Raw genomic sequence first — 7,734 nt, 5'->3', positions numbered from 1 at the left:
GGAGAGGAGAGGAGAGGAGAGGAGAGGAGAGGACAAAGAGAAAGGAGAGAGGAGAGAAGACAAAGGGAAAGGGAAGAGGAGAAGTGAGAGGTAAGAGGATAAAGGAGTAAGAGAGGGAGGTGGGGGCTTAACAGCCCCATTTATGGTCTTCACTGTTACTAGGTAACTGGGGAGGAGTGTAGCCTGAAGGTAAGAAGCTTGGGCCATTGCTTACATGGCTACTGACCATGCTTCTCTTGTAGGGGCTGTGGGAGGTGGTACCTTAGGCAGGGGCCGGAGTTCCAGGAGCTTGAGGGAATGCCTACTGTGTCATGTAGGTGAATTATGACCATCGGGGTTCAGACCTCAGCTCAACTGGAGACCAGCCTGCAATTCCCCACAAAGGTATATTCTTTTTTGTTTGGGTAAATTATTCTATAGTTATCTGTTAGGTCCCTTTGGTTCATAACATCTGTTAGCTCCATTATTTTTTAGTTTTTGTCTGGTGAGAATGGAGTGTTGAAGTCGTCCACTATTAGTGTGTTGAGTTTGGCATATGATTCAAGCTTTAGCAATGTTTCTTTTACAAATGTGGGTGCCCTTGCATTGGGGACACAGATGTTCAGAATTGAGATGTCATCTTGGTGTGTTTTTTCTTAGATAAGTATGAAGTGTCCTTCCATATATCTTTTCATTATTTTTGGTTGGAGGTCTATTTTGTTATATATTAGAATAGCTACACTAGCTTGCTTCTTGAGTACAGTTGCTTGTAAAAATCTTTCTCCAATCCTTTAAGAACAATGTCTATCTTTAATGTTGAGGTGTGTTTCTTGTATGCAGGAAGATGGATCCTGTTCTCTCATCCTTTCTATTAGTCTGTGCCTTTTTATTAGAAAATTGAGTACACTAATATTCAGAGATATTAATGACCAGTTAGTTATTGCTAATTTCTGTTATTTTAGTGGTGGTAGAGGTGGTGGTGGTTGTGGAGGTGGTGGTGGTGGTGTGTGTGAGTGTGTTTGTGTGTGTGTGTATGTGTGTGTGTGTGTGTGTGTGTGTGTATGTGTGTGTGTGGAGAGAGAGAGAGTTAGTTCTTTGGTTTTGTTGGTAAAAGATTATTTCCTGTGTTTTCAAGGGTGTAGTTATCCTCCTCAGAATGGAGTTTTCCTTAGACTACCTTCTATAAGGCTGTATTTATGGATAGATATTGTTTAAATTTGACCTTATCATAGAATATCTTGTTTTCTTCATCTATAGTGATTGAAGTTTTGCTGGATATAGTAGTCTGGTCTGGCATTTGTGGTCTTTTTGAGACTGCAAGACATCTCCCCGGGCCCTTCTGGCTTTTTGAGTCTCCTTTGCAAAGTTGAGTATAATTCTAATGTCTGCCTTTATATTTTATTTGGCCTTTTTTCTTGCACTTTTTATAATATTTTTTCTTTGTTCTGTGTACTTAGTGTTTTGATCATTATGTGTTGGGGGAACTTTCTTTTCTGGCCCAATCTATTTGGTGTATTTTAAGCTTCTTGTAACATTTTAGGCATGTCCTTCTTAAGGTTAGAGACATTTTCCTCAATGACTTTGTTAAAAATATGTTCTGGGTCTTTGAGCTGGGATCCCTTGTCTTCTCCTATTCCTATTATGCTTAGATTTGCTCTTTTCATAGTGTCCCAGATTTCCCGGATGTTTTGTGTCAGGAATATTTTAGATTTAGCATTTTCTTTGACCAATGTATCAATTTCTTCTGTCATATATTCTTAGCCTGAGATTCTCTCTTCTATCTCCTCTATTCTGTTGGTGATGCTTGCATCTGTAATTTCTGTTCACTTACCTAGATTTTTCCTAATGTCCTCAATGTCTGTTTTCTGTATTGCTTTTATTTCCATTTTTGGGTCTTGAACAGTTATAGTCATTTTCTTCATCTGTTTGTTTGCTTTCTCTTGGCTTTCTTTAAGAGAGTTATTTGTTTCCTCTTTAGGGACCTCTAGCATTTTAATAAAAAAGTCTTTTTGTGTGTATATGTGTACTTCAGCTGTGTTGGAATATTCAGTGAGTGCTTGCTGTAGTAGGCTGGCTGAGTTCTGGTGGTGTCATGTTACCTTGGCTGTTGTTATGTTCTTATGCTGGCTTTTAGGCATCTGGGTTTTGGGTAATTATAGGTTTAAGTGCCTATTTCTGAGTCTATTTTGTTGGATGGGTGTTTTTCCCTGGATTTCTGCTTCCTTTCTGGTCTTCTCGTGTGAATGGCCTATGTTTTTGGGTGATAAGTGAGTTCTTGGGTCCAGTGGAGTGCCTCTGCTGGGGTTTGGAGTACCTCTGGAACTCTGGAGCTCTGGGAACTGGCACGGCCTCTGGAGTTCCAGATCCTGGCATGGTCTCTAGGGATCAGGGGGCTTCTGCTGGAATTGTGAGCCAGGATACAGAAATGAGGGGCAGGAGTGCTGTTGAGGAAATCTGAGAAGACTCCGAAGAAGCCTTGGATGTCTGCTGTCAGTGGCAGGGTCTACTGGGGTTCTGGGTACTGCATGACCTCCTGTTGAGGAGGGGCTTCTGCTGAGTTTGTGAGCTGGGCTATGGAGATATAGGGAGGGGATGTTGTGGCCTCTTAGCCTACACAGTTCATATAACACAAACACACAGTTCAAAATAGATGAGTGATTGAATAAATGATGCTTAGAAGTACAGAGTTTCCACTGATCTCTGTGTCATTGACTTTAATTGGAGAAAACATTTACCTAATTATCTTTTCCCGTCCCACTTTTCACTATTCAGTTTCCACTTGAGTATTCTCTAAGATCATTATCTTTAGAGAAAAACAACAACAAAGACACTCAGCTTAATCTACTTCTAAAAGTAGCCATGGACTAAAAAAAAAAAAAAAAAAAAAAAAAAAAGATTATGAAATAAATAGCCAAGACAACATTAGTTATGCTAATATTAACTATTGGGGAATTATGGACAGTGCACTGTGTACATAACTGACTGAACATAATCTTTGTTATTGCTCTGAAACTGTACCCACCATGAAAAGGGGAAAAAATAGTGTTTGATAAAGCTGAATGAGTTAACTCTGTTGGACAACTGCAAAGGGTAGAGTATAGATCCAGACTCTTGTCTATAAATTCTTCCCACAGTTCTCAGCTGACTTAAACATAATCACTCACTTCACTGTTTTCTCATACTGAAAAGAAAAGTGGGGGCTTTCCATAAATAAGTTCCACAATTTAAATAACTCGAATACTTTTTTTTTCTTTTGAGAAAATGAGATGGCAGCCTATTATTCATATTGCTTATGTTTTTATTAACTTCTAGAAAAAAAATAAAAGGTTGAGTGAGAAAAATTATATTTTCACATTCTTTGTGGTTTAGAAGCTTAATACAACCATTGGTGAGTTAATGACCTGTCTCAGTTCATTTGTGGTTACTACAATAAAATGCTAAAGGCTGAATACTTTATAAAGGAAAGAGTTTTCTTTTGACTGATTGTTTGGAAGACTGAGAATGTCCAAGCCTGGCCAGCCTCCTGGTCCCTGAGGGACTTATATGCTGTACCACACCATGGCAGGTGGTAACACAGGGGAGGGATATGTGTGAGAGAACCCACTAGCATGGTAGACAGACTCAAACTTTAAAACAACTGCTCCAGTACTGGGCTCCAGTTCCATGAGATAAACATAACTCCTTCCAAGGAAGGTGACCTGAGACCTACTGACCACCTGTAGACCCCAACTAAAAACTTCCAGCTCATTACAAAATATCCACGTTACAGCTTGACCGATAGCTCAAAATGAGAAAGTAGGATTGAAACATTTAACTACAAAGGGAGAAAAAAATGAAATTCAAAATAATCTCCCTGTGATAACTCTTTACTGTCAGAGGATTTATGTCAAGCTGTGAAAATTCTCTCAGTCGAGTCTGAAATAAAACTGAATAATGAATCTTAACACAACGCCATATAGATAAGACGGATGGCTTCTTTAAAAAGCAATTTGCAAACTTTCAGAGATAATTTGGGCTTCAGAAGTTGAGGTCACCACGGACTAGAGATGACACCTTACATGTTCTATGAAAATGTTGCAAAATGATTATTTTTTAGGGATGATAACTCCTAGTAATGTCAAAAATTACATGTTCCACCAGAATGCTACAAAATGATGTTTTTAGGGATGATAACTCCTAGTAATGTCAAAAATTATTTCTGAAGAGAACCAGCACATGATGGTCCTCAGACATGGGTGTTGCTGAAGCAGTGTGTAACTTAGGTTTTATTTACATACCTCTTTTTTCTAAGATCTGTCCTGAATGTTCATAAAATTCAGTCCAGAAAAAGGGCAAAAGAAAATATTGCTTTCTTCTGTTTTCCTGCTGTATGTGGCAAGTCTGTGGTCCCTCAATGCTGAACTTGGTTGTGACCTAGAATAACGACATATTTCTGAAATAGTCTATATGCAGCAGTGGGGGCCATGGGAGCAAAACAAGCAGCAGAAAGCCACAGGATGAAGGGACATAAATGACAAGCCGTTTCTCTTCAGTCAGGTGAACCTGGAAGATGACACCAGGATGGACAAAGCACTGGTCTCTCTCTAGAGCAGACTCTGCACTGCTCCTGCTTCAGCATGTTCATCCACCCACTCTTATTTCCAGGACTGGTCAAATGTCTCTGTCTCGTTCCTCTCCATTAACCACTGCTGTAGGTAGGGTTAGCAAAAAATGTGAGAATCAGAGATCACAGAGTGATTCTCAACTGTGGCAGATGTCTCGGAAAAGTTAAATAGTATTAAAATAATAATAACTGTAAAATTATACTTTATGCACTCACATACTGGTTGTTGTTTTTATTTCTGAGATGAGCTAGCTCAAAAAATGTAGCTCAGGCTATCCTTGAACTTGTTATGTTGCTGAGAATAAATACCCTTGAATTTCTGATCTTATGTGTCCACCATCCAAGTGTTAGGGTTACAGAGGTGTGCCCCTACATCCAGCTTTCAAAATAAATCTTAAAGACATAGCTTTTATTGTATAAGCAACTGTACTGTGCTCTTTAGTCTTTCTCTAACATTATTTGTAATAAATGGTCTTTAGTCACTTCCTATTTAATCTACTCAAGTTTGCCTCCCCATTTCCAAAAAAACAAAAACCTAAGAAAATTTAAAAGATATTTATATATAACAAAATTTGGAAGAGGTGGGGGGGTAAATTAATGTAGAAAGAACTTCTATTATTGGTAGCAGACTTAACTACTCCTCAACAAGTCTGTGAATTAAAACAAAAATTTCTTAAAATATTAATATATTGTGGGTTGGAATGAAAGAATGGAATGCAAAGGTGGCAGACCCTAGGTAAAGGTAAAACTGCCAACTAGGGGGCAAATCCTGGAAGTAGTTCATGCCTGGAGTTCTGCTCTGTGCTGATTCCAGCAGAAGTTTCTGCACAAGATCAGGGTCTCAAAAGACCGACTCAGCAACAGATGAGGCACAAAGAGCTTAGCATGTACAAATTTAAAAGCATTTAGGAAGTTGGAAGAACAGAATAGAATGCATGTGGCAAAGCAATACAATCATATTAATCATATGTGAAACATTCTGTTGAAAGAACTAGAAAGAAAGGGAAATGATAATCGTCTCTGCCTCATCCCCATGCTCTGAAAGGCTACCCAACTTTCATTCCTGTTGTTTAGAAAATACCGTCAAGAAGCAATTTAGGGGAGAGCGTGTTTAATTTGGCTCACAATTCCAGGTTACAGTCCCTCACTATGGGGAAGTGAAGATGGGAACCTGAGATGCTACATCACATTTATAGTCAAAACAGGAAGAGAATGCATGTGTGTGTCCATTTGTGCACAGCACAGTTTGTCTACTCTTACATGGTTCAGGAAATCCTGCCTAGGGAATGGTACCACCTACAGTAGGCCCTGTCTTCCACCATCAGTTTACTTAGGATAATCCTCTTCAGACATACACAAAGACCAACCAATACAATGTAGATAATCCCTCACTCAGACTCTATGTAGTTCTAGGTTTTATCAAGTTGACAACGCTAACCAACAAATGCACTGAAGGCCAGATTAACTGCTGAGCTCTGACTGATAAAGTTTTTCCCAGATGCAGGTTATTAATTCCATTATTATTATATTAATATTGTTCTAAATGCTACTACAGTTGCACAACTAAATACATAGACAGCAAGGGTCAGGACTCACAGAGCAAAAAAGGAAACTCAAACGGCTTATGGTCTCTCGCTCTCTTCCTGATACCTTTGGCTCGAGATGTAGCACTCTCAGTTCCTTCTCTGGCAGATATCGGCCTGCATGCCACCATGCTTCCCACCGTGACATTAATGGGCTGAACCTCTATAAGCAAGCCCTGCCTAGATGCTTTCCTTTATAAGAGCTGCCATGGCCTGGAGTCTCTTCACAGCAATAGAACACTGACTAAGACAGTATATAACAGGATTGGGGATATCTGTATAAGCACTGTTTGGCTTAATAAAGACTTGATGAGATGGCTCAATGGATAGGAACACTTACAACAAAATCATCGGGATAAGAGTTCAGATCTCAGCACCCATAAAACAAGCCAGGCATCCCATGCATGTTTATAAAGTCAGCACTGAGGCAGAGACGGAAAGATGGCTGGAGTTTGATGGCTTCCAGTCTATCCAAGGAAACATGAGGCCCACATTCATTGAAAGACTCTTCTCAAGAGAATAAGCAGGGAGTGCTAGAGAAATATGGCCCCACACATAAGAATCATGTGCAACCATATATGCACGTGTGCATATACTCTCACAGACACATACAGAAACAATTTTTTAATAATGAGACACAGATGACTACATATAGAAATCTGTATGTCTAGTTGCCTAAGAAGCTAATAAACACACACATATTTCCTTCCTCTCTCAGCCAAGAGGACCTAAAAAATATGAGATCCAACTAGCACTCGGTGCTCAGATATCTGTTTCTAATTACATTTTTAACTAAAGCTACCATGTCCCCCAGGGAAACGACTGGCTGTAGAACTGGGGATGATACATAATAGACCAGATGAGCCCGGAATGGCCCACACTGGAGGAAGCACTGAAATTAACTAAAATGAGCAATGAAGCCCCAAACAAAAAAACAAAATTTGCACAGTGATGAGGGCATGTCAGAATGGCACAGGACCCATGCAAAAGTGCTCTCAGTGATAAAAAGCTGGCAACATCATAGAACAAAATGCTGTACCTCTGGCTTACAAGTCAAAGTCCACAGTAAATACAATTTTAAACTGATAAAAAGCAAATGGAAGAGAGACACAGCTTCCATGAAAAAAAATTTTAAATAACTTATACAGATGCTTTATCACGCATTAAGTGGAACACAATTTTGTACACCTCAAGACTGGGCCATGCATGTGACTGTTGTCTATGAGCTTGGTATGGAGATGTGACAAAGATTATCTCAACCAGACCACCCAGGTCACGGTAGCATGGTCTTTGTATAGTGTGCAGCATGAGGCAGATGACTTTCATGACCTTCCTTCCCCCAATGGAAAAACAAACTCTACAAGGGGGAATTCTACAGGATACATAGCCACCCTGGGTTGTCAAGACATTCAAACTCATCCAAACAAAAAGCTCTGGAAACTGAAAGCCAAGAGGCACTTAGAGAGGTGAGAAGATTAAGTGGACTGCAACAGCAAGCTTATTAGGTAAAAACTGAAAAGAATTTATGAGTAAAGCTGAGGCTTTCATTGGTTTTTAAAAAATCAGTTT

This window comes from Mus caroli, chromosome 9 (assembly GCF_900094665.2).
Source record: "Mus caroli chromosome 9, CAROLI_EIJ_v1.1, whole genome shotgun sequence".
NCBI classification, from domain to species: Eukaryota; Metazoa; Chordata; class Mammalia; order Rodentia; family Muridae; genus Mus; species Mus caroli.
This window is presented reverse-complemented; position numbering follows the sequence as displayed.